A 27,724-nucleotide genomic window follows, 5' to 3' on the forward strand; every position below is an offset into this window, starting at 1 on the left:
CACCAGAGCGCTGCCTCTCTGCGCTCACAGGAAGGGGTCATGTGAGCACACCACGGCGAGATGGTGGCAGCATACAAGCACAGAGAAGGGGCCTCAGAATGAAACCTACCCTGCTGGCACCTTGAACTTGGACTCCTCAGCCCCCAGAACCGTAAGAAATAAATTTCTGTTGTTTGAGCCGCTCAGTCTGTGGTGTTCTGTTACGGCAGCCTGAGCTAACCAGCACCTCCCAGCCCAACCCCAGGCCCAGCCAGCCAGAGCCTGTATTGTAGCAGGATGCCCAGGTGATTCAAAAACACAACTTAGACCAAGGTGTTGGTCCCCGGGGGCTAGCAGTGATTGACTCTTGAGTATGAATTAGGGATCCTAGGTGGAAACTGCCCAATACCTGAGGGTGGGAAAAGGGAACCCTTCAAAACTAAACATAGCTGCTGGCCTGTCAGATTTGCCCAAGGCAGTCTTATAAAACTCCATTCATGGGTGGTCCGATCTGGGGCTCTGAACTCAGCTGGCCTGGAGGTGCAATGCGGAAGTCTTTAAATAGCCTGCAACTCATCCAGGGACACAATTTTTTCCCAAAGGAGAGGTAGTGGTATTTAGAATGCATATCTTGTCTTGTTGAAGAAATGATAACAGATTTAGACTTTTTTGCCCTTTCACCTCCACATGCCCTGGGTGACTGTTGGCTTGACAGGAACTTCATCTATGTACAGACTCTAATCTACTGCTAACGGCTGCCTGGAATGCTTTGTTGAAAAGGACTTTAAGGCCTCCTCTGGGATCCGTGAAAAATAGAACCTTGATGAATTGGCGTGTCTGCCAAGAACATGGGGTGGGAGTGACTACCCAGTATGTGTTGATTCCACTCTAATACAAACGGCCCTTACAACCAATGCATAAAATAATTAACCAAGTTATTAGATCTGGTTCTATTTGTGCTATTATCATTTATTTGTCATATATTGTCATTTATTTGTATAAATAAGATTTCCTAACTTTATTCATCAAGAAAAAATGAGAATACTTAGAAAAAAAGTTGGACAAGAAGAGGAAGTGGGGGAATTTGTCCTACTAGATAAGTACCATAATTCATTGATTCTGCTCTCTGTTTGTCGTTGTTTTTGCAATTTAACATCTCTGAAATTGAGGTGTCTCATTGAGGTACAGTCAGGAGGTAACTGTCAGCACCTGTCCATACACAAAAACACTGGTCAAGATTGTCAGCGACTTGGAAGAAAATCCTGAAGACGGTAGTGGGGTATTCTTTTAAGAAATGCTGCATCATCAAAGTGGGACTCTTGGAGGCACAGAGGACAATATTGGTTGGAAAAACAAGGACATCAATGGTCAGAATCAAAATATGAATGTGAAGACCTTTTAGAACCACTTTAGTCAGTTTATTTCGCTCATACGAATTTTCTTTCTTATATATGTCCAAGTGTGATATATGATAAACTTCTGTGTCCACGTAAGTCTAAAAGTGCTCTTTCCATAAGTATAAATTAAAGTTTTAAGTGGTAAGAAAGCATTGTGTTATGGTTTGACAGCAGTACGTAAATTAGTGGTGGACTTTACAATCAATGGCATCTTGGATTAAATGAAAAATAGGTATTATAAAGCAACAATAAATAAAATGTGCTACTAGAGCATAACAGATTCATTCATTCATTCTTTTAGTCAACAAGTATCTATGGAGTACTTAGTATATGCCCCTTCTAGATGCAAAAGAGTGTCAGAAAAGAAAATAATAAGTTTCTGCCCTTGCGGGGGCTTTCGTGTTAGCAAGAGTAGATAGACAATAAATGGACGCACAAACAAGTATATAATATTTCAAGGTTGGTAAGTACAGGGTAAGAGAATAGAAAGTCAGGGTACAGGGTAGGATTTCTGTTTTATATAAAGATGTCAGGGAAGACCTTCCAAGAAGGTGGCATTTGAGTACAGACATGGAGGAGGTGAAGGAGAGAGCCTCAGGTGTAGCTGGAGAAAGAGCATTTTAAGTAGAGGAAACGCATGTGGTAAGGCCCTGAGGCAGGAGTCCTCTTGGTTTAGTCAAGGAACAGAAGGGGGACCAGTGTGGCTGGAGTTCAGCAAGCAGGTGGGTGCACAGAAGAGAATAAAGTTCTGAGAGGTAGCTGGGGGCCAGATTAGGTGGATCTCGGAGACTTCTGTGGGACTTTGGGAGCCACTGGAAAGTTATGAGCAGAGAACAGGATATGACTACATTTTAAAAGCATCACTCTGGCTGCTGAAGGGAGAATAGTCTTGGAGAGCAGGGTGGAATCAGGGCTGTCATAGAAAGATTGGTGAGGAAGCCATTGCCATAACTCAGGTGAGGGATGATGGGCAGTGCTGGAGGTGGTGGGAGCTGATGGGATTCTGGAGCTGACAGGTCTTGATAGAGTGGATGTAGAGAAGAGAGAAGTCAAGACTTGAAGATTTTTGACTTGAGTTATAGAAAAAATGGAGCTGCTGTTTCTTGAGTGGGAAACGTTGTGGGAGAAGCAGGTTCTGGGAAAGATAAGGACCTTGAATTCAGAAATGTTAAGTTTGAAATTCAGATGAAGCCTCCAAGTGGAGACTGAGGAGACAGCTGGCTACATGGGTCTGGAGTTTAGAGGAGAGATCCGGGCCAGAGAAATAACGCCATATACCATCAATGCACAGCTGATACTTAAAGCTGTGAAGCTAGATGAGTTCTGTTTGGCAGAGAGAAGGGAAAATGTACTAGGATAGCACAGGATGGGTGCCATGAAACAGAGGAGGGGAGAGAAGGAAGAGCCAGAAAAGCAGGCAGAGAAGGAGGGGCCAGAGACTCAAGTGAGAAACAAGAGAGGGCTCTCTCCAGCTGTGTCTCCAGAGAGTGCTTGCAGCAGACCCATGGGCCAGAACAGAAACCCCACACATAGACACCAGTACTTGGAGAAATTCAGTGTACAGTAAAGGCAGCATTTCAAACCAGTGGGGGAAAAGGAATTATTCAATAAATGAAGTTGGGGAAAAAAACGAAGTTGGATCAGGATAAGTTTCAAATGTGTCTAATATAGAAATGTACAAATAACTAAAAGTTAAAAACATACTAGAAGAAACCACAGGGAAAGAGTTTTGAATAATCCTTTGTCGGTGTAAGGCAAAACCAAAAAAGCTCTAAAAAAGACTCATAAATGTGCCTACATAATAATAAAAACTATACGAAAACCATCTTTAAAAAGTCAAGTGACAAGTTGGAAAAAATATTTACTACTCATTTAGGGCTAATTTCCATCATTGTAGAGGTCCTAAATAAAAATTAATAACAATAATAAAAGAACAGTAACCAATAAAAACATGCGTAAAGAGTGTGCACCAACCACCCAAGGAAAGGACAATACAGCTGGCTTCTGAGTCTCTCTGAAAGATGTTCAGACTCACTCACGATAACAGAAATGCAAATTAAAACTACATAAGAGGGGGTTTCCCTGGTGGCGCAGTGGTTGGAAGTCTGTCTGCCGATGCAGGGGACACGGGTTTGTGCCCCGGTCCGGGAAGATCCCACATGCCGCGGAGCGGCTGGGCCCATGAGCCATGGCTGCTGGGCCTGCGCATCCAGAGCCTGTGCTCCACAACGGGAGAGGCCACAGCAGTGAGAGGCCCGTGGCCCGCAAAACAAACAAACAAACAAAATGAAAACAAAAAAAACTACATAAGAGGGACTTCCCTGGTGGCGCAATGGTTAAGAATCTGCCTACCGATGCAGGGGACACAGGGTAGAGCCCTGGTCTGGAAAGATCCCACATGCCGTGGAGCAACTAAGCCTGTGCGCCACAACTACTGAGCCTGTGCTCTAGAGCTCACGAGCCACAACTACTGAGCCCACATGCCACAACTACTGAAGCCTGCGCGCCTAGAGCCCATGCTCCACAACAAGAGAAGCCACCCCAATGAAAAGCCCGTGCGCCGCAACGAAGAGTAGCCCCTGTTCGCTGCAACCAGAGAAAGCCTGTTCGCAGCAATGAGGACCCAATGTAGCCAAAAATAAATAAATAAATGTATTTAAAAAAAAAAAAACTACATAAGAGAACAGTTTTCATCAAATGAATTATTAAAAAAAAAAAAAGTTTGATAAAACACTGACTTAGGGACACCATTCCCTGTGGTGGGAGTGTCTATAATCGGTAAGGGCAACGTGGAGCGGGATACGGGCGATATTCATTACAATTAGGAATGCATAGGCTCTGTTTAAAAAAATATCTACTTTATTTTATTTTATTATTTATTTTCTTTCTTTCTTTCTTTCTTTTTTTTGGCTGCATAGGGTCTTAGTTGTGCCACGTGGGATCTTCGTTGCGGCATGCAGGATCTTTCACGGTGGTACTCTTCGTTATGGCGTGCGGACTTCTCTCGAGTTGTGGCGCACTGGCTTTCGAGCGCACAGGCTCAGTAGTTGTGGTGTGGGCTTAGTTGTCCCGCGGTATGTGGGATCTTAGTTCCCCAACCAGGGATCGAACCTGCGCCCCCTGCATTGGAAGGCGGATTCTTAACCACTGGACCACCAGGGAAGTCCCTGTTTTGTTTTGTTTTAATTTTTTTCTTTTTCTTTTCTTTTTTTTTTTTTTATGATCCCCAGCATGTGGGATCATAGTTCCCTGACCAGAGGTTGAACCCGCAACCCCTGCATTGGGAGCACAGAGTCTTAATAAACTGGACTGCCAAGGAAGTTCCTGGACATTGTTTTGAGAAGCAGATTACCCTACCTTGTTTGTGAGGAAAACCGAGGCTTCCCAGAAACTTGACCGAGCATCACTGACCCCTCTTAGGGTCCCCAACTGCCTCCCACTGATTTCCTTCTCTGGCCATGCACCCCATTCTCAGGGGGCCCCAGCAGCCTTGTCTGTACCATGTGACTGTCCTCTGGCCCTAGATGATTGATTGACCAGGAATGTGATACTGAAACCACAGTGGGTCAAACAGAATCTTGAGAGACATGAGACTTGAAATTAAAGAATGAGAGACACAAAGATAAGGAATCACTGAGGTCGAGACAGGTTAGTAGCTGCACTCTGGAGAAAGGCCACTGACTTCTACAGCTGAGTCGTGGTTGTCAGCCCTGCCGTGTGATCCTTCCAACAAATTCCCCTTTTGGCTTAAGCTAGCCACAATCCGTGTCTATTGCTGCAACAAAAAGAGCCTTAATTAATACGCAAGAATCAGAGGTGGGATTTGAATTTTAGCCTCCAAAGTCCTGCTCTTTTCTACTATATGACACCATGATTCCTGGGAACCATTTAGTCACACTAACAAATATACATATCCACCACTCTCTATTCTATAAAGGCTTTTAGGGGGATCATTCCAGGCCCAAATTACCCTGGCCGTTCCCCTGGAAAGACCATATGGAGAGCGCAAACCCCTGGGATGATACAGAAAGGCCCAGCCATCCCAGTGTGCCCACTGAGATGTTCCTGCCAAGGCGCCAGACATGTGAATGAAACCATGTTGAATGTTTCAGCCCCAGCTGCTGTGTGACCGTGGCCTCTTTAAAACAAAAAAACAGTCTTTTCCCAGTTAGTCTTATTCTGAATTAACATATGTGAACAACCTAGAGTGTGTCATCTGTATTTTTCTCCACTTACACGTAATCATATACAAGCATGTATAAATGCATATATATGTATATATGCATACACATTGGCACATAAATGTGTTATGACTTCACCAAACAAACAAACAAACAAAAAAAAAAACGAGATTGCATCATGCAAAAAAAAAAAATAAAAAGAGAGAGAGAGAGAGAGAAAGAGAGAGAGAGCCCCAAGCAAGACCAGCACAGGGATTACCCCACTAAGCCTGAGACCCCTCACCACACAGTGAGAAATAAGAAGACGGTTGTTTCAAGCTACTAGGTTTGAGGACGATTTGTTACGCAGCGCTGGATAACTAAAATAGATGGCTTCTTTGGAAAGGTGGTGTGTAAGATGAGAACTGAAAGATTGAGGGGAGTGGAGCGGGAGACCCTGGGGGAAGGCCAGCCAAAGCAGAGGGATCAGGAAAGAGCCTGGTGCATGCGAGGAGCTATAAGAGGTCAGCGTGGCTCAAGTGCCTGGTGATGGAGAGGGTAGCACCAGATGAGGTGAACGGGGAGGTGGGGCCCGATCACGCAGGGCCCTGCAGGTCTTAGAAGGAGCCTGGGCTTTATTCTAACTGCCTCGGATGCCACACAAGTGTTTTAAGCTGGGGGACGCCATGATCTGATGTGGAGTTTTCAGATGTCTCCCTGGGTGTTGTGTGGGAGGGTGGATTGATTAGAGGCAGGCGATGGGAAAGCAGGAAAGACCAGTTGGAACGCCTGTAGCAGTCCCAATGAGTCGGTGATGGATTGGATGTGGCGTATGAATGAGAAGGAAGTGCCAAAAATGACTCCCAGATCCCTGACTTGACAACTAGGCGGAGGCTGGTACCATTTACCGAGACGGGGAGAACTGTGGGAGGACGAGATTTGGGTTAGGGGTGCCGATCAAGGGTTCGCTTTTGCACACTTTACGTTGGAAATGTCAGGGAGATATCAAGTGGAGATGTGTGTCAGCTGTTGAATATATAAGTTTACATTTTCGAAAAGTGATCTGGGCCAGGGATATACTTTGGGGAGTCATCAGCCTACAGATGACATTTAAAGCTCTAAGAAGAAGTGAGATTTCCTAGAGAGGGAGGGGGAGAGAGAGAAAAGCTCCAAGGGACAGGAAACCCCAGCAAAGAGCCTGACTGACAACTTGGGACTTCCCTTTGGAGTGCAGGAAGCAAGATCAAGATGTTTCTGCCTTGTAGCTGCTTGGATATTTGAAGACGGGGTGATGTCCCCCGAGGACCCTCCTCTAGATGACATCCTCCAAGTTCCCTGTGTCCTTCCTGGGAAGGCATGCATGTAAGGCCTCCTCTCAAAGTTCCTTCAACTGGGTGTAAATGTCCAGGTGAGACTGAGCAGCCCAGAGGGGAAAGAGACTAGCTGATCAATGTGAGAGACACTAAACAAAGAGCGACTAGGGGACAGCTGAGGACAGACGGGCCACTCAGGGCTGTTGCTGAGGGATTTTCCATTGATTTTCCCATCTGTGGGAAAGGGCTGGAGATTCAGAGAAAACCCCATAAACAACGGAGTGAGCTCAGGCACTCCGTTACTGCCTGACAGCCTCAGTGGCAGAGAACTAGCTTGTTTCCCTGGGCAAAAAGTAAATAGTGGAAAACTTCTAACAAGACCATCAGCGGGCTGCTTGCCTGCTTGATAGCGAGACCTCAAGATGGATTGTTCGGGAAAAGCCAAAACCTATAAACACAGAGCAGAAAAGTTCTCCATCTTTTCCTCATTTACTCCACAAACTTTTTCACTGCTGAGATGCCAAGGCCCAAATAAATACGCAAGCAGAGCAATTGTTCCAAGTCCTGGCTGGAACAGGAGGCCTGTATTCTCCACCAGTGCCGTTTAGATTCACCATGTGAGTTTTCTGCTGTGGTTACGACAACTTATAGATAAGGAACAATAAACGTGTGTGCACACATGTGTACACACATGCACGCGTGCACTCACGCGCGCGCGCACACACACACACACACACACACACACACACACACACACCATACCACACACACCCCAGACTCCTGGATGTGGTGTTTGGAAACCTGTGCTCAGTATAACTTTGGCAAGAAAGTGTTCTTCATTCCTCACTTCCTTTCCTTTCTTCACAGCTACCCCATGCGGATGGAGTCTTTGCAGGGACAGAGACTTGGTCTAATAACACTGCAAAGACTCCCCGGGAAAGGCCATCAGTGTTATTGAGACCAGGGTTGATCTGTCTTTTAGACACTCCAATCTGAAGACGGAGGGAGACCAGAGAAAGACCAGACCATATGATGATCTTAGTGTTTTAAAGAAAGGCTTGGCCTTTCCTTGGGCTCAAGGGAGGGAGTATGAGGACAGTCTTTCTAGAGCGGCGCTTCTCAAAGTGTGGTTCCACCACCCAGCAGCAGTATCACCTGGAAGCTTGTTAGCAATGCAAATTCTTGGGCACCACCCCAGACCTCCTGAATCGAGCCTCTGGGGGCGGGGCCTGGCGATGGGTTTAACAAGCCCCACAGGGATTCTGGAGCATGCTCATGCTAGAGCAACTGCTCTAGCGGTGTGACTTTCTTACCAGTAATGAGCTATATCTTCATGCTGTTAGGTGTTATGTACATATAATTTACGTTTGGGAAGCAAGGGGGAAACCTTATTTTTATAACACAAACTACAGGATATTTTGGAGGGACAAGAAGAGGGGACACAATGGCCCATTAGAATCCCAGAGAGAGTTTTATGTTCACCAAAGTGGGGCAGGGCTAAGGTCATGAAACCCTGATTTAGAGAAAAGAAAGAAGGTCTCTCCAAGGCAGGCCCTGAAGGCTCAGTTCCTGGGGGTCCAACGCGGTAGGGCCTGTGAGAGAAGGCCCAGAACTCCTTCCTGCCTCACAGGCAGGGCCTGGAACAGGATTTTCTTAAGGTCTGTTAGTTACCCAGCAGACCTTATGGGCGAGTAGTGTGCCTGTGCATGTGCATACTCACCTGTGTGTGTGCATGGGGGATGGGCAGGGGGAGAAACAAGAGGGTGTGGGAAACATTGGTCATCCCACTACCACCAGCAGCTCCCACCACCCAGCTTTCAGCCCCTGGGGTGGTGTGGTCTGCAATGTACCAGAGACCCCAGAATACAAAGGGGGTTGATTTCTAGTTTCCAGGGACTCCAAGGATGGTTCCTGAGCTACTTCCTCACTGGCAGTGGTTCCCAGGTTCAGTACCCACGCCCCCTCCCTGCAGAGATCCTGATTCCACTGGCTTGGTGCAGGGCCAAGAAATCTGCATTTTAAACAAGCCCCTCCCACCAAGTAATTCTAATACAGGAGTTTGGCAGGCTGTACCTAGGATAGTAACAGACATTTTTATTTGGGGAGATGGCAATGCTTGGGGGAAGGGAGGGGTGACATTGAGGAACCAGGAATAATATCCTCGGACGTAGGAGTGTCTGATGGGTTTCGTCATCCATTCAGTTACTAACTAGCAGTGAGACAGAAGGACAGCCTAGTGAGAACTGTCACTGCCAGACACAGAGTGGTATTCATTTGGGCCGTACACGTCAGGTCGTTAGTTGATCCTGGGAATGCCTGGGGGTTGCCTCACCAGCCTGTATCAGAGGCATGCTACCTGCTCTTTCTAGAACGGAGGCCTCACAAGGCCAGGGCAGCCAGGTCTCTGGATTGAGAAAGAAGCTTAGGGGAGTCAACAGTGGGAATGAAGCCTCTGGAGGTCCACCAAAAGGTCAAAGAAGCATGGATGCAACGTCGACGGAATGGACAGGTCCATGTAAAAGGGATTTGATCAATTCTGTCAAGCATCTCTCCCAGACACCTGCAGTGCTCTCCAAGAGAACGTTCCGTGATGACGGACATGTTCTGTATCTGTGCTGTGCAATGAGGTGGCCACTAGCTACATGTGGCTATGGAGAACTTGAAACGTGGCTAGTGCAACAGGAACTGATTTTTAAACTTTGATTTATGTAAATGTAGGTTTAAATAACTTCACATGGCTATGACTGCCATATTGCATAGCGAGAATCTCCAACCAACCCTAGCGAAAATCTCAAATTATCAATTATCATCTCAAGGCTGGAATGGAGGCAGCTCACCAAGGGGCCCACCCTCAGTGAAACGGCGGCTTTTTCCTATCCCAGGGGAGATCTGGGTGTTTAGTACACCAGAAGCTGTGGATGTGAAGCATCCTGTCTCCTTCCAGCTCTCCTCTGCTCTGAGAAGGAGGGTGGTCTCTGCTCTGAGATGTCTCCGTGTTAGTTCACAGTAGCCGCACCTGTCACAGGGCTGTCAGCCTTGCCTGGTTCAAGGTCAAGGGGTCCATCTGTGGCTGGAATACGAGCTCTGCTCTGGAGCTGTGGAAGGAACGTGCAGGGGCAAACTGGGGGAAGGGATCTCGTGTCCCTTGTTTGGAGCAAGCCCCTCAATTGCTCCCTCACATGCTCTCCATTTCCCACTTAAAAGATAAAAAGGAAGACCGGACATAAAATAAAATAAATCTCATCTAGATGATGACATTTTTAAAAGGCAAGTACATAGACACGGTAAACATCCAGTTGTGAAAAAAAAGATGAACTTTCAGCTCGCCTAACAAGGCCACCCTAGTGGTCCAGCAGGACCCCTGGGAATAAAAATCCCTCACACGGGCAGAATATTGGCCTTCAGCTACTTCAGATTCAGCCCTTCTCTGCCGAGGTTGCCAGGAGACTCCCAACTTCAGCTCCCACCCGGGCTGCCCCCAGCAAGGCTAAAGCCTGTGACACTGGCCCTAAGCTCTAGACCCACCTGAGGCCAGGCATAGAGCAGGCGGTAGGCACAGACCTACGTGAGGGAGAGGGGGCGGGGCTGGGCGGGGGTAAGGTTGTGACCTAGGAGGCCGCAGAACACAGAGTGGAGATAAAAAGGGGCACTAACTCCAGTACTCAGTACCGGGAAGATGGGGAAGGGCAGGAGGAGACTCTGATTCTGGCCTCCGGCTCCTTGAAAGTGGGTCCCAGAGGGAAGTGTCTGTCCTCAGCTGGAGCGGTCCTGGCCCTTCTTTCAGGACATGGTGTCTGGAAATGCCAGCCAGCAACGAGCAGCTTTTCAGGTGCTACCTTTCCAGGGTGAGGGCCTGGATGTTCTTCTCAGAACATTAGAAAAGACCACCTCTCTGGCCAGAAGACCTCCTGTACGGGCTAAGGGTCACACAGGGGAAGGGAATGAGAGCAGACTGAAACCTTGGGGAAGAGCAGGCTGCTGTGAAGACAGTAACACAAGTCATTCCTCCCTCCCATCTTCACAAACCAGCCCCCACCGTCGCAAAGAGAGAATAGTCCCAAGGGGCAGCTCCAAAGGTACGAATGCTCTGTTTATGGCCAGAACAATGACTGGGTGGCTCTAGCTCTGACGGTCAGAAGTAGAGCTTCTGATGGTTTAAGGATAAAGAGCGGCAGAAGAACTGTGAACAGAGGCCAGTCAGTCACGTAGCTTTGCAAAGGCTGCTGATGAGGGATGACAAAGATCTCAAGCCCAAGGCTACGGCAAGAGGCCAAGCCTGGCATCTGGAATCACCAGCACCTGCCTCCCCCCTCCTCCTCCTAGAGAGGCCGGGTGCTGGCAGGTCAGCGTCTCAGGGTGTGATTCATGTCTCCCTGCTTGGGAGGCTGGCAGCCACCCTCAACCGACAGCCCGCCCTTGCAGGCCTGTTGGAGACAAGACTGCTCACCGCTTTTATTTATTCCCTGTTCCTCAACCGCCTCTCCTCACCCAACCCGTGACTAATGTGCTCCCACTGCCCCAGGGCATGCTGGGAGGGCATCACCATCGCTGCAATTATCTGGATCATTCAATCCCAAAAAAGTCTCCCCCCTCCCCAGCATCAGTTTTGTTTTGAACCCCAGGGATTCAGATGAGTGGTCTACACAGTGAGAATGAAGCTTCAGTCACTGGTTTCCTCTGGTTGTGCAAGTTAGCTCCGACTGGCCAGGAATTCCTGCATGTTACCCCTTTCACCATGGGGAGTAACTCAGAACCCCAGAATTGGTATAACGATTATTTTCAGCTGTAGACAGTTGAGATTCAACAGATGCAGAAAGAAGCCTTCCCAGAGCTTCCCCTATCTGACTAAAAGCAGAAATTTTGAGAAATCAGGACCGCCATGAATTCCCTCTTTGGGATGGGTCTGCTTCTAAGAGAGAGACCAAGAGCAAATTCACCATAATTTGCCAATCTATTAACTCTCTCTGGGGCACTTCTGGCCCTGAAGAAGAGGTAAAGTCCACTCATACCTGTACAGACAAACATTATCACAGATTCTCTCATCTCCCATTTATTCTCCTAAAAAGCCCATTTGTCTTTCCTAAAGAAACCCATTTGTTCTCCCCATGAGAGCCTTTTCTCTCCCTTCCATTCTTCTACTAAATTAGGTATATAAACCCTCAATTCTAACCACCTTTTTCTTTTTTTAAATTAATTAATTTATTTTTGGCTGTGTTGGGTCTTCGTTTCTGTGCGAGGGCTTTCTCTAGTTGTGGCAAGCGGGGGCCACTCTTCATCGCGGCGCGCGGGCCTCTCACTATGGTGGCCTCTCTTTTTGCGGAGCACAGGCTCCAGACGCGCAGGCTCAGTAGTTGTGGCTCACGGACCTAGTTGCTCCGCGGCATGTGGGATCCTCCCAGACCAGGGCTCGAGTCCGTGTCCCCTGCATTAGCAGGCAGATTCTCAACCACTGTGCCACCAGGGAAGCCCCTAACCACCCTTTTGAGTTACTCAGCACTGAGCACTTCCACATGCACGCATGATGCACATAAATTAAACATTTTCTTCCTGTTAATGTCTGTTGTCATTTTAATGAACAGGCTCTGGAAACTGAACCTATAAGGGTAGAGGAAGAGTTTTTCCTTCACTACATCACCATCCTCTCCTACCTCAGAAACATGGTTATTTTACAGCTAATGGGATTTTAGAAATGAGTTCATCCAGTGAGACACATAAGAAGCATCAACATCTTTTAAAACTCAGACGGGTCCAGGCTGCAGAAATATCCACCAGGAAGACTAGTACTAGATGTAAGTGCCCACTCACATGCCTCACTTCCTCTCCTGCACACAGAAGGGCCTAACTCTCTGGACAGACATTCAAGGCTCTCTGAGTCTGTCCAACAGCCTCCAGACCTGCCACCTATGTCCCTGAGCTCTCCTTTCAGCTTTCTGGTCAGACCATTACTCCAGCCTGACATGCCCTCACCACTCTTCATGTCTCCTCCTCTTGGAAGCATCTCCATTTCCCACCCCGGTTCCCAGCCTAGTTTACAGTGAGCCCTTCCTCCACGAAACCTTCTCTGCCTGCGCCCAGGGCCGGTCGCGCCTGCCCGAGAGCTCGCACGGCACCGTGACATTGACTTCGGGATTTAACAGGCTGTGATTTGTCTATTTATTTTGGAATCTCCAGGAGGGCAGGGGCTCTTGCCCACAGAGGATGCTGAATAAATGTGAGGCTGTGAGTTGACACAACAGCTTCTCCCCGTGGACCACCCTCAGGGGAAACACACTGCACCTTCGGATGTTTGCTTTGGGAACTTTCCCACCTGAGCTTCTTTACAGATTAAACTGACATTTTCCATTCGTGTAAACATTCACAACAAGACAGAAAGGCCAGCCTGCTCTCCAAACAGACCAGAGAGGAACAGGGACTGGGTACGTGCTGGGGGTCAGGGGAGGGGACCGTCCTGTACCCAGGATGACCAAGAGTATGTAGGAAGCATATAAGAGGTAGTAAAAAAGGACTACTGGCGTCAGCCAACAGAACAGGAAACATCAAAGTTGTGATTTAAAAAAAAACTCAGGGATCCAGTTCGGAGCCCAGCTTCTTCCTTCTGCCAGTTTCATCTGTAAGGACACGGTTGGCTGGAGACAGGTGGGGTTGCCAAGTGTGGACACCGGGAGGGCGGACATTGGCCTGCCGGCCTCTGCCATCTCCTGCACACTAGAAAGGGCACTGCCAGCCCAGCGAGGCTGCCCAGCTGGGAGGGCAGTCCTTGCCATCTGCCCACTCCCTAGGGGCACACGTACCTCCTTGCTGGTGGAGGGTTCAGCCCACCAGTCCTGCCGAGGTCTCTCTCACCAGGAGAGTAGGTGATCGGGATCTGTAGCAGCTGCTGGCAACTCGGGGGTATGGGACAGGCAGCTCCCTGTAGGGACCTACAATCCAAAGTAAAGCAGCCATGACCAGGAGTTCATGGCAGCCCCAGGTGAACAATGGGGAGCAGCTGCGTGTTCACAACTACCTGTCTTCCACTCTCCTCACTGCTACAGTTAGCACAACTTACCTCTCTTTAAAACCCTGCCCTTTGCCTCAGTGCAGGCCCCTTTCCTTCTCCCCTGCTCCATCTCCCTGCCTCCCCTGACATGCTTGTTTCCCCCTCACCCCTTGCACTGAATTTCTTTCAGTCCCCTATACAATCATTTCTGGGGCTCAGTGACTTTGCCCTTATTATTCCCTCTATCAGCAGTACCCTTTCCCCTGATGTCTGGCAAACTCCTATGCATGCCTCAAGACCCAGCTTAAATGTTACTTCTTTGGTGAAGCACTTCCCGACTCCACTATGCACTGTCTTGTCACTATTATGGTACTTATTGCATTGTTTGGTAACTATTTACATCTGTCTTGTTCCCTCTCACATCTAAATAATGAGGTCCTTGAAGCTAGGGGTTATTTCTTTAAATCCACTATGTACCACAATGTCTAGTACATAGAGGTTGTCAAGAAATACTTGTTGAATGAATGAACAAATGTAAATTCTGCTTTCATCCTTCTATTCCCTGCTTCATGACCTTCAACGGTGCCCTCTTATCTGGAGACTAAATTCCTAGCGATTGAACTCACACACTTTCCATACACATCATGAAGTAATTACTCCCATGTTTGGCATTGTAGAGAAATACAAAAATGCAAAAGTGTCTCCACCCTGACTTCCAAGGAGTAAGACAAGAGCCCAGATGAAACAACGAGGAAGGCAGTGGATGCCACTGGGACATTCCAGACGAAGTGAGCATTGCATCCAGCAGGGACGGATCCAAGACGGTCTCCTGGGGCATCAGGACACATGTGAGTCAGCCCCAAAGGGTAGGTAGATTTGATTTTATTTTTAAAATATTTATGTATTTTTGTCACACCAGGTCTTAGTTGCGGCATGCAGACTCTTAGTTGCGGCATGCAGACTCTTAGTTGCGGCATGCATGCAGGATCTAGTTCCCTGACCAGGGATCAAACCCAGGGCCCCTGCATTGGGAGCACGAAGTCTTACCCACTGGACAACCAGGGAAGTCCCGGGTAGGTAGAGTTTAACAGTTAGACATGGGCTGGGGGGCATGAGGGCCTGGGAAAAGGGCATTCCTGGTCCCAAAGGCAAAAGTATTCAGGATACATTTGGGGGCTGTCTGGCTAAAGCAAAGGCCACATGGAGGGAACAGGGCTTGTCCAGGGCATGGCTCTCATCAGCCCATCACATGGGCCCCAGAAGGACTCATTCAGGGCTGGCTGCCCTCGGGGCTTCTGAGGAGGCATCTGGGGGACAGGTATTATCAGCACTCCAGCTGTCGTAGCCCAAGCAGGGGGCGAGGGAAAGGAGCAAGGTGGGAATGTTTTAAGAGTTTCCTCACCTCTCCAATGTTTCCTAAATTCCATACCTAGTAGGAGCTTGGACCAAAGGGGCATCTCAATCCACCAGCCTCCAGCAAGGTAACCCACAGAACCTCTCCCACCCTCTCTCTCCTCAGTAGATGGGGACCTGTGGATCTCTCAACCACAAGACACAGCTGGTAGCAGAGGAGACCCAGAGGCAGAATGGCCCCCCAGGCAGAGTGCAGCACGAACAAAGGCTTGGAGGGCGGCAGCATGGAGCTAAGATATTTCTTAGGCACCGTCTACTCGAAACGTAGCCTGTGAAACACGGTGGGAAATAACCAAGGATAGAGGACACAGACCTCTAGTAATTAATCACATACAGGAGAGAGCACCCACAGAGCCAGGCCAAGCCGGGGAGTGGTGAGTATCAGGTGAAGACAGGAAGCAACCAGTCTCAACATTTCAGGGAGACCATATAAATTACTGTCCAGGCCAGGCGAGGAAAAGGGGGAGCTATTAATAAATACACTCCAGCATAGACACGAGCAGGGACCGTCCCAGGCCAACCATGATGCTGGTCATCCTACACATTTGATTCTTAGGATTCCAAAATTTCCATCTCCAGACCTGTCCTTGGTGCTGAGCTCAAGACCTAGCGTCAGTTGCCTGCTGGGCAATTCCAGCTGGATATCCCACAGGCTACTCAACCACAATGTACCCAAACTGAAGTCAGCAGTTCCCCTCCTCCCCTACCCCTTACCACTGGCTTTTCCCCCTTCTGCGCTCCCCACCTAGAGAGACAGTACTGGTCTCTACTCACACGTTCCAAACCAGACCCTGGAGTTGTCCTGGATTGCTCCCTGCCTCACCAAACCCAGGCAGTCACCTCAAGAGCTATTGGTTCTCCCTCTGCCTGTACCTCTCAAGTCCATGTTCATCACTGCAGCAGAGAGATCTCTTCTTTCTTTTTTTTAATATTTGGCCACACTGCACAGCATGCGGGATCTTAATTTCCTGACCAGGGATTGAACCCGTGCACCTGCAGTGGAAGCACAGAGTCTTAACCACTGGACCACCAGAGAAGTTCCCAGAGAAATCTTTAAAATACACAAAACCTCAGTGGCTCCCCTTACACTTTTTTTTTTTTTTTTTGCGGTACGCGGGCCTCTCACTGCTGCGGCCTCTCCCGTAGCGGAGCACAGGCTCGGGACGCGCAGGCTCAGCGGCCATGGCTCACGGGCCCAGCCGCTCCAGGGCACGTGGGATCCTCCCGGACCGGGGCACGAACCCGCGTCCCCTGCATCGGCAGGCGGACTCTCAACCACTGCGCCACCAGGGAAGCCTTCCCTTTACACGTTGATACTCTTGGGTGGTAGCTGAGACCTTTTGGGTCCTCCCCCACCAGTGCTCATGTGTTCAGCTTCACCTCCACTTGCCATCCCACTCCCTGTCGGTCAGCTCTGCAGAAGCTCCATGCTGCCGCCCTCCAAGGCTTTGTTCATGCTGCTCTCTGCCTGGGGGGCCACTCTGCCTCTGGTTCTCCTCTGCCACCAGCTGCACTTCAGGTAGCACCTGCTGCACAAGCCACCTTGCTCATTGAGGACTGACCTTCCTGCTACTGCAGCCATTCATTCATTCACAGAAAACAGTGTCAGATGTTGGGGTGTTAGAAATGCATATAACAACATACAGAAATAAAGCAAATGTGGCGAAAATGCAATCAATCAGTCCATCTAGGTGAAGGACTTGGGGTGCTGACTGTACCATTCTTGCAACTTTTCTGTGGGCTTTAAGTTTTTCAAAATAGAAAACTAGGTTAAAAAATGAATGGAATATGGGCCTGAATAGAAATTCATTCAAACCTAAGTTTACTGTGACCTGATTTGAGAGGGACCATTATCCACTGAAATTCAGGCACAAGGTTTGCTGTTAAGGTTCCACATATATCAGTACATTTGTTGTGTTTACATTTAAACATATACATGTTGAACTGGGGTGGGGCGAGATTAGAAGAAAAAACAGATAAGTGGACAAAAGAAAAGAAAATTATCCATAATCTCAGCACCCAGAAATAACAATTATAACTATTTCAGAATATGCCTTCCTGGTAATTTTTGGGTGTAGATATATTTTTAGATACAAAATGGGTTATGCTACACACAGTTTTGTAACTCCTTCTTTTTACTCTGCAATGTATTACAAATGACTTTTCATATTGATAAATACATTGGCATTTTAATAGCTGCACTGCTTTCCATGGAATAGATGCCATATAATTTATGTAACCCCATGATCTTTCCCCTACACACATGAGCACAAGCCCCAGCTTCCTGATTCTCGCACCTCCCATGACTCTAACCCAAAGAAGGGCTCAAAGTCAATGCTGGCCCTTGTTTAGGGAGGTGATACGTTGCTATTTGGGCTTCAAAGGAAAAAATGAATACTGACAGATTAGAATTAACTGGGAAAAGCTCCTCGTCTCAAATGCCACGAACATTTTAATAAGTAGAGTTCAATCTTCCTGGCAGCTCTGCTCAGGGCGGCCAATAGAACTTCAGGCCATGCCTGGCAAGGGTGAAAGGGGCTAAAAATAGACCCAGGACTAAGCGTCGAGACTTTTCTGAATTCATAGGCATAAAGGCTGCCCCAGAAGGACTTGCTGCACCAACATTTTCCAACTGCTGCGTGTCACGGTGCCTGAAATTCCTAAGGGTTATGGTTTTCTAAAAGGTTCCTGTTGGAAAGTAGGCAGCTGTTCTGTGAGGAGGGTGGAGTGAGTCCCCATCAGGACCCAGTGGAGAAAGTCAGGGCTTTGGAGTCAAACAGAGTGGGGCTCAAGTTCCAGTTTGGCCCATCACCAGCTGTGTGACCTTGGGTCAAGTCCTCAACCTCTCTGAGTCTCTGTGTCCTCATCTACAACAAGGGGATAAAAGGCCACATCTGCCTGTTGTGAAGGTGGAATGGGATGGTACCTGGAACAGAGTTTAGGAGGCAAACAAATGCAGCTTATTGTTATTACTGAAGACTTGAATTTTTTCTCAGATTGGCCAGGTGCCATTTTAGGAGAGCTGAGTTTTCTCAGAGTTGGTGGTGAGCGTGAGAGAAGCGCAGCAGAGTCCCCACGCATGGTACACGGCCCAGGAGACAGGGCTGCACACCCAGGGCCACTGGACACGTGCTGGAATGGCACGGGGACCCCTCACTCTTTGCCACACCTACAGCACTCACAAATTTAACATTCAGGACATCGAGTATCCTCCAGTTGATTCTGAAGATTCGTGACGTGTGATAATTTCTGTTTGGCTGAGGCATTCATTTGGACCACACTGGACTCAGGGAGAAAACGTGTCTTGTAGATTTCCCAGGAGTGGCCCCTCAGGAGGCTTTGCAGCAGACGTGACCCCAGCCCCTGACCCCAGCCCTGACCTCTGCCCGAGATCCCAGTGGGGCTTGTCACACAGGACCCACTCACCCTGATTGTGATCGCACCACATCTAGGGCCTCTGGGAGTGGAGCAATGAGTGGGACAGATTTGGGGAGGATGACTGATGGATGGGTCATACCGGCACGATAGACTGGCAGGACACAGACGATGTCACTGCTCTTTAAATGTGTGCTCTGGACTGAGGTGGCTTTCACCGCTGTCTTTGTTTCCTAGGGCTGCTGTAACAAACTGGGCGGCAGAGGACAACCAGGGTGCACTGTCTCACAGCTGTGGAGTCCAGAAGTCTGAAACCAAGGTACTGCCTGGGTCCTGCTCTCTCGGAAACCTGTCGGGGAGAATCCTTCCTTCCTCTTCTAGCTCCTGGGGTTTGCGGGCAGCCCTCGGCATTCCTTGGCTTGCAGGTGCATCACTCCAGTCTCTGCCTCCATTGTCACGTGAGGGTCTCCTGCCCGAGTGGCTCTGTCCTCTTCTTATAAGGACACAGGTCATATTGGGTCAGGGGTCCACCCTACTCCAGTCTGACCTCATCTGAACTCATCACATCAGCAACAACCCTGTTTCCAAATAAGGTCACGTTTTGAGGTACTGGGAGTTAGGCCTTCAACGTATCATTTTGGGGGGACACAAGTGAACCCATCATAACCTGTAAACCCATCTTGAGATGAGCGTCTCTCTTCAGTGCCTGAGCTCAGCTCAGAGCAACGTCAAACATCCTGTCCACAGCCAGGAGAAGAGTGCTCAGGACAGGCCCTAGCGAACTCTGGCTCGTGCCCTGCACCTGTGTCAGAGGCACATTGGAGGCGGGGGGTGGAAAACAGACCTGCTGAGATGGTGTAGACGGACGCGTCGCCTTCCCTTCTCAGTGATCGTCATGACTCAAGTCCTCCTTGTGTCCTGTAGTGCACCCAGGGTGCCAGGGGGCCCCAAAATCCCGGGCTCTGCTTTCTGGACACTTAACAGTCCCTGTAGAACAGGGAGTGATGAAACAGAACAGAGAGAAGTGTCCCCGCGCCCCCACCCCCCCGGTCCCCTCCTGCTGGCTCAGCTCATTACAGCCCAGGCAGGATATGTGGCCAGAGGAATGGCTTGAAGGGGTCTCAGACCCCACTCCCTGCCCCTGGGACACCCAGCTACCCCTGGGGGCCTGCTAGGGCAAGAGGCAGGCAGGGACTTCCCGATCCAGTCGCTCACACAAATCTGAAAGGGGAAAGTGATGACAAAGCTCTTTGCACATTTCTTAATACGTTGAAAAATCCTTAACAAAACAAACCTCAGGGTCTGAATAAACTGGCTCCCGGATGCTGGCCAAGGAACAGGCTGCTTGGAAAGAGTGGGGAGTTGGAGAGGGGCTGGGTCAGTGCACAGGGTAAACAAACAGCCTGTCCCCGCACCCCACGCCAGGCAGCTCCCTCATGAGGTGCGTCTGTGGACAGCTGGGAACCCAGAGCTCCCAGATCCCCCAGGCAGGTAGCAGGGGGCCTCCCACCTCACCACTCTGGTCCCCTTCTCCAGAAGCAGCACCGGGACAAAGGTTATTGGCAAATCCCCCCGACACCCCCTGAGACGGAGCAGTACAGGGACTCAAGCCTGGCCTCCCACCTCACCCGCCCAGGAAGAGGCCGGCCCTGAAAGCCCCCCAGTGAGGTGGCTCATCTCAGAGGCCACAGGGCAGCGCTGACACAGCCTTCTGGGAGCGGAGCTGGACGAGGCCCTTGCCCAACCTCTCCAGGCTACAGGCTACCCTGCGGCGACTGACACCGGAGGGTCAGGTCGGAATCTCCCTCCTGGTGGCAACGACCTCTCAAGGCTTCTTCCCCTCACTGATCTTCCCAACTCAGCAATGTCTTCTCTAACAGGCTTGCGGGGAGGGCACTGTCCTCTGTGACTGACCCCAGCAGCGGCCAGACTGGTCTGGCTTTGTGTCTCCCGCTTCAGACCCTCGTCTGCCCACTGGACACCAAGTGGAGACGCTTGACGTGGACCCTGCATCTCGGGGAGAAGGCAGGGCTGAAGATAGAAACACCAGAGTTTGGGGGGTAGGATTTACAGACCAAGAAGTTCCTATCTAAGGTTTGGCCTCAGATAGGAACAGGGAAGGGTCTTCCGTTGTGACAGGAGGGAGGGGCAGGTGGGCAGTGGGGGGACTGGGGACAGGTCAGTGAAGGAGTTTCCCCCTAATGCTTTGTTTTCTCCATGAAGGATGAGGTAGAGAGGGAACATGGGTGTGAGGGCAGGCAGGACAGGGCTCCCCTAGGAAGCCGTGTGACGATGGCCTGCTGGTGTCCAGTGCACACGTGAGGTTTGGGGTCATAAAGAGAAAGAGGCCACGCAGCCCAGACACAAGCTCTTCTACAGCAGCTCTCAGCTTCTCCAGCACAGCGGGGAGGAACTGGGGTTTAACAGAGTAGGGGGGGAGGCAAGGAAGTTAAGGGTAATTGCAACAAAGCCTTGATAAGATGGACCAGGGACTCTAAGCTGGGTAAGGGACGGTGGGGGGAATGGCAGGGTCAGCATGATGCCACCCTGGGCTCCAGGTCTATTGACAAGACTTCTTGGGACCACTGAGGACAGCGTGCCCCATCCAGGGGCAATAAACCAGTTCCTCATCTGAGCACAGTCAAGCCCATCCTCTGTGTCCCCCACCCTGGGACGAGGAGGGGACAGGTAAAAGCAGGCAATCACCTGTGTCGTGATCAAAAGGAAGGTATTTTACAAGTTATCTGTGGCTAATAATGACAAAGTGAAGCTTGGGAATGATTGTCTTTTTATCGAGCCTATTGAAGGTTATCTCTATCAGGTCACTTTATCTCACTTACACCCGCTAAACTTTTTCAGAGAAATGCCTAGAGTTATACCTGCACTGTAGATAGTGGGCAAAATCAACAGCGTAGCTTTTTATGCTGACCCGTGGTGAGCAGCATCTCGGGTAGCCACGGGGGCTTTCCTCCTTGTGAATAGCAATGCTTTACGGATCTCTGTGCCCAGTAAATGGCTCACGTTTGCTATTCCAGCTGCAGACCTTTGTGGCACATGGAGCTTGGGGCCACACAAATTCATATTCAGAGGTTGCCATGGAGACCCCTGGACATCCACCATCCTCTCTTTTCCTCTTCTTCCAGAGTAGGAGCTATAGCCTGGAGTGGTTGGCCAGCTCCCGCTGCTTGCCAGCCTCCCTGCGGGAGTGCACAGCCATGTGACTGAGTTTGAGAAACTTGTGTGCGTGATGTGTGCCACATCCATGCCAGTGTCATTGGCAAACTGGGCCTCCTCTACATTCTGTTTCCAATTTCCACAAATTGGAGCACAGAGGAACCTGCAGCCTGGCTTCAGCCAAGGGCAAAGCCAAAGGGATGGCAAAGAAATGAGATGAAGAGAACCCGGGCCTCTGAGCATGGCCAAGCTACCCACCAACCAGGAAAGCTCTCTTTACACTGTGTCTTAGGTCAGCTCACTTGGAACAGACGGTCCCAGAGGTGTACTAGGCTACACCACTCAGGAACGGCACCAGCCAGGTGCAAGAGCAGAAGTTGAATTGCAGTGAAGTTGGACGAGGGTCCTCAACTGATCCAGCGGGGAGCTCTGGGTCTAGGATGGCCCTTCAGAGTTGTCCCAGATGGAGACAAAAGGGTGGGACCTTCGTTCTCCATATCTACCAGTCTTTTTGGGACGCAGGCTGCCTGCGCAAGGGCCGTAACTTGGGTGAGGCAGCTCCTTTCGCCAAGGGCAATTCTCAGAGATGGACTCAGCTATGAGCCCTCAACAACTCCGCACCCCAGCCCCCAAGCACTGGGGAGGTGGTACCTTAGTCTTGAAGGCGGGATCTGGGTGCTGCCCTACAATATCCACTGCAGATTGTCACTAAGGGAGAAACGTCTATGTTCTTTAAGCCATAGCTTTATTGTTGCGTCTCTATCACAGCAGTCTCTCCTCACCCCCATCTAATAAAGCTCTGTGCTTGTTTACCAGTGCACATCCTGCCCTCAGCCAGAGAGGAACTCCCTGAGACACACACTAGGTCAGTGGTTTGCAAAGCGTGGTTCCCAGACCAGCATCATCACCAGCATCCAGAAATTGTTTTAGCTGCACATCTCAGGTTTCACTCCAGACCTACTGAGTCAGGAACTCTGGGGATGGGGCCCAGCCATCTGTGTCTCAACAAGCTCTCTAACACACAGTGCAGATTTGAGAACCACTGCTCTAGGATTTCTTCCTTTAGACTCAGAGCACTAACCACCACGTAGAGCACACGGTGGCCTGGAATAGGACTTCAATTCCTTGAAGTTCTGGGGTTGTGCATTAAGGTGTCTGGGTCCCCACCCTTCCCCTCTGAGCTGGGGAAGGAGTGGGGGGCAGAGAGAGCCTCACAGCTTCGGGGCCAGACTTACCTGGTTTCCAGTGCCAGCTGTGTCGGCTACTGGCTGACTGACCTTAGACAAATGGCTTGCTGGGCCTCAATTTCCTCATCTATACAATGGGGATAAGACCCATCCTGCCTAATTATTGTGAGACCAACAAGAGAGAACCACCTCAGTGTCTAACAGTACCTGGCTTCTGGCACTCACTCCATAGCTGTTAGTTCCGGGCCTTCAGTATCCTCCAGGGCCCACCTGCTTTGCTCCAATAAAGATTTCCAAGAGTAGGTCTAGAGCTCATTCACAGGGGAAGACAAATTACCAGTAACTAAAGTACTGTAACCTTCCCAGGGGATTTTGCATTTTAGCTGCAGTCCAAGGATCAAATTACAACTTTTTTTTTAATAATGGGTGGTGAGGAGGAGAGACTTCCTTCCCAGCTCCTGAAATCATGCTCCCTCGGGGCTCTCCTGCTATCCCTGGACTCATCCCTGGTATGTCTGGACTCCCGGTATCCCTTCTGCAAAGGCCTTTGACCTTGAGGAGGCTCCATTCTAATAAAAGTGCCTGTTTTTACAGACAGCGGAGCAAACCAGCTGGGCGGTGATGCTTGGAGTTGTCAAAGGAGCCCCAAGCGTCCCATCTAGATCAGACTGCAGACCCTCTCCAGACCTGCTTCTTTCATTTGAAAGTTGAAAATCATCCCCAAGACATCTCGTGGCCCAGATCTCAGGGTTCTCCAAGGTCAGCCTGACCCCAAGATGGAGAAAGTAAGGAATTTCAGGGACACCAGGGAGATCTCCTGCCCCTAAAAAACCTCTCCAACCTGCAAGTCAGGAGCTGATAGCCCTTAACCCGGGGCCAAGACTGCCCACTCTGCAGTAGGAGAGCAGACACCTGAAGAAGGGCCAAGCGGCTGCCATTTGCATCAAAGAGGAAGTGACTGACAGCAAGCCTTTCCTGAGAGCTCGTCATGTAGGTGGAAGCTCTGGGCAGCTGAGGAGGGAGTGTGGTCAGTTCAAACCAGCCACAGACTCCAGTTCACTGATCACACTCGACTCAGCATGAGGCCGGCATTTCATCCCAACTCTTGCTTTTCCCTGAGGTCTTCATTAATTCTGCAAGCTGACTTTCTGCGTTCTGTGTCAGTGGCCAGTTACAGGAGGAATCCATTCCCGTCACTGTATCCACCATCCGTCCCCTTCCACAGCCCTGCTCTGAGAGGCTGCACGTTTGAGAGGTTCAAAGGATGCATCGAGGGAGTCAGGCCTTGCAATGTCTGTCTCCAGGGCACCCCAGTGGTCAGGAGGGATCACTCAACTCTGTTGTGTCTTCCAGGTCCTGCAGAGATCTTGTGCCACGTCCCGAAACAGGGTTATGACCGTTATGACCGTTGATATTAGGACAGAGAGTTCTGGAACTCCCCAAGCTCTTCCCCACACATCTCACCTGTCCTCCACCTCACCCCTGTGAGGAAGGGAAGGCAGGCTTAGGCAGGAAGCAGGCTCAGAGAGGTTAAGGGATCTGCCCCAGGTACACAGCTAGTGAAGGGTGAGTTGGGGCTAGTTTCCATGTCTCCCATCTCCAAATCTGGTGCATTTTCCATTGCTGAAGGAAAAGTCCCAGCAGCAAAGCCTAGAGCAGCTCTGTTCATTCCCATGCCATCCACCAAAGAGCAAGAGGAAAGAGGGAGGTCTGGGCAGAACACCACCCCGGAATCCGTGGGAAGAGCCTGCTGCATTTATTTCCCCAGAGCTGATAATTATCCTTCTCCTTCAGTGCTGCCCAGACATGTGTTTTGAGATCTTACAATGGCTTTCTCTTGTGGTTGGGGATAGCACCTTACTTTTCCAAGGAGACAGAGGCCTGGGATTAGATGAGTGAAGACACTTTTCTCGGGGGCTTCCCTGGTGGCGCAGGGGTTGAGAGTCCGCCTGCTGATGCAGGGGACACGGGCTCGTGCCCCTGACCGGGAAGATCCCACATGCCGCAGAGCGGCTGGGCCCGTGAGCCATGGCCGCTGAGCCTGCGCGTCCAGAGCCTGTGCTCCGCAACGGGAGAGGCCACAACAGTGAGAGGCCCGTGTACCGCAAAACAAAACAAAACAAAAAAAACACTTTTCTCCATTAAAGACTCCAAGATGGATCAGAATGAGAGAGTCTTGATTTAGAAGAGTAGACGGAACCTAGCCTTGGACATCACAGCCACAGGCCTGGGGCCTTAGAGAGCTGGGACCTCATGGTCTCTAGAGATACGACTGAATGTTTACATGAGGTCATGTGAGTGCCACTGTCCTGCTACAGTCCTTCTGGAAGGGAGTGCGGGCATGGCTCGCCTGGTGGACTGCCCAGCGCAAGCGGTGCAGCTGATCCCTAAATGTTTCTGCCAAAATTGGTGTCTCTTCAGACCAGTCTAGTCAGTCGCCTTGAGGCAACTGAGGTAGCTTGGCAGGCTCTTCTCCCCGCAATGTCAGAACTAGAGCCAGGCTGACTCCTTCAGAGACTGCTTTACGGAGCAAAGGATGTCTGCTCTGTCTGGAAATGGCATCTCACATGCCCCATGCTTCCCTAGGACCCCTGGGACCCTCAGTGAACCTTCCTCCTTTACTCTGAGCATTCTCAGAGCTACACTGTGGTGGTGAGAGGGGTCTAAGCGCCTGTGATGTTTTGACAGTAAGAGAAAAACTTCTAGGTCTGATGTAACACACAAAAAAACCCTCCTTATCTTAGAGAGGAAAAGGCTACTCCATGACACCGTCCTAACAAATACATTAGACGGTTTTCCTGGCATTAGGAGATGACAAGTATGTTCTGTAGCTATTTCATGCCCACTTTCCATGAACGTGTTTGCTCATCCTTAGAGTAAAGATCTTTCTTGTTGTTTTCTCGGAGAAGCTACTTCACCATACCCAAAACACTACAGTCTTAGCGGCCTGATAAAGATCTTTAAATATATTTTGGTAATGAAAAGATGCTCAACATCGCTAACCATTAGAGAAATGCAAATCAAAACTACAGTGAGGTACCACCTCACTCTGGTCAGAATGGCCATCACCAAAAAGTCCACAAATAACAAACGCTAGAGAGGGTGTGGAGAAAAGGGAGCCCTCCTACACTGTTGGTGGGAATGTAAATTGGTGCAGCCACTATGGAGAACAGTATGGAGGTTCCCTAAAAAACTAAAAATAGAAACTACCGTATGATCCAGCAATCCCACTCCTGGGCATATATCCGGACAAAACTATAATTCGAAAAGACACATGCACCCCTATGTCCACAGCAGCACTATTCACAATAGCCAAGACACTGAAACAACCTAAACGTCCATTGACAGATGAATGGATAAAGATGTGGTATACATACACAATGGAATACTACTCAACCATCAAAAAGATTGAAATAATGCCATTTGCAGCAACATGGATGGACCTAGGGATTATCATACCAAGTGAAGTAAATCAGAAAGAGAAAGATAAATACCATATGATATCACTTGTATGTGGAATCTAAAATATGACACAAATGAACTTATTTGTAAAAAAAAAAAAGACAGACATAGAAAACAAACTTATGGTTACCAAATGGGAAAGGGGGTGGGGCTGGGATAAATTAGGAGATTGAGATTAGCAAATACAAATTACTATGTATAAAATAGATAAAACAAGATCCTGCTGTATAGCATAGGGAACTATATTCAATATCCTGTAATAAACCATAATGGAAAAGAATATGAAAAAGAATATGTACATATATATATAAAACTGAATCACTCTGCTGTACACCAGACACTAACACAACATTGTAAAACAACTATTCTTCAATAAAATAAAAAACAAGCAAACATAAATATATTTTGGTAGCTATTATCAGAACCTTATTTAAGAACATGTTCAGTGGATAAGGGCTTCTTCATTTTGCATACACACAGGACCATGTGTAAAAGCAAAACGGTTAATTTCCAGTCTCCGTTGGATCGAAACAAGTCATGGATGAGTAAGTGTGATTTAAGGAAGGGCCACTGGTCCATTCCTTGAGTGGTCAGAGATCAAAAGGATTTGAGACACGGACATGCCAGGTCAGGCCAACTCTTGCTTGTAAATGAGCCTCTAGCTGACCTTGGCTTCACATTTCTTTTTCTTTGTCACTTAATGTTTCCTGAAAAACTGAGATGCCTGTGACCGCATGAGACAAGGAATAGGAATTTAATTCACCTTGACTGCTGAGTTATCAGTATATTATTTTCCTGGAACAGACACTGTTGATATGCTTCTCAGAGCTCCTAGACCTCCCCTTGATCGTTCCTGTGCACCTGCTCCCCAACTTCCATGGGCCTACACCAGCGGCTGCCTTAGAAGACAGCCCTTTGGTCACTACTATTCCCAGCTGAAAGCACCTGGGAGCTTGTATGCCCTGGGATAGCCCGTAGCCAAGGACAGACTCCTGCAGAAATAGGGCGGATTGTAGTTTCCCAAAACGGCCACAGCAACATCTCTGGTCCTACATGTTCTTCCAGAACCTTATTGCTGCCCCACCAAGAGCTGTAGTCTACTCCCCCTCCCTTTGAAATCGGGTGGGCCTTTGTGACTACCTCAACACAGAATGTGGTGAAAGTGACGCTGTATGATTCATGAGGCTAGGCTATGAAAGGCAATATTGCTTCCATCTGCCTCTCCCTCTCTAGACACGTGGCCTTGGAACTCAGCCACCATGTTGTGAGGAGCCCAGGCCACGTG

The 27,724-nt window shown here is 49.3% G+C and overlaps 1 long non-coding RNA gene across 1 annotated transcript; it reads left to right on the forward strand.

Annotated features, from left to right (window-relative positions):
- On the forward strand, nucleotides 1-26,926 carry LOC137205202 (uncharacterized). Its single transcript, XR_010934041.1, has 4 exons — nucleotides 1-151; nucleotides 14,506-14,694; nucleotides 18,854-18,935; nucleotides 23,572-26,926. It is a non-coding gene; the product is annotated as an uncharacterized lncRNA (long non-coding RNA).
- The last annotated feature ends 798 nt before the right edge of the window (nucleotides 26,927-27,724 follow it).

This window comes from Pseudorca crassidens, chromosome 14 (genome assembly GCF_039906515.1).
Source record: "Pseudorca crassidens isolate mPseCra1 chromosome 14, mPseCra1.hap1, whole genome shotgun sequence".
Classification (NCBI taxonomy): Eukaryota; Metazoa; Chordata; class Mammalia; order Artiodactyla; family Delphinidae; genus Pseudorca; species Pseudorca crassidens.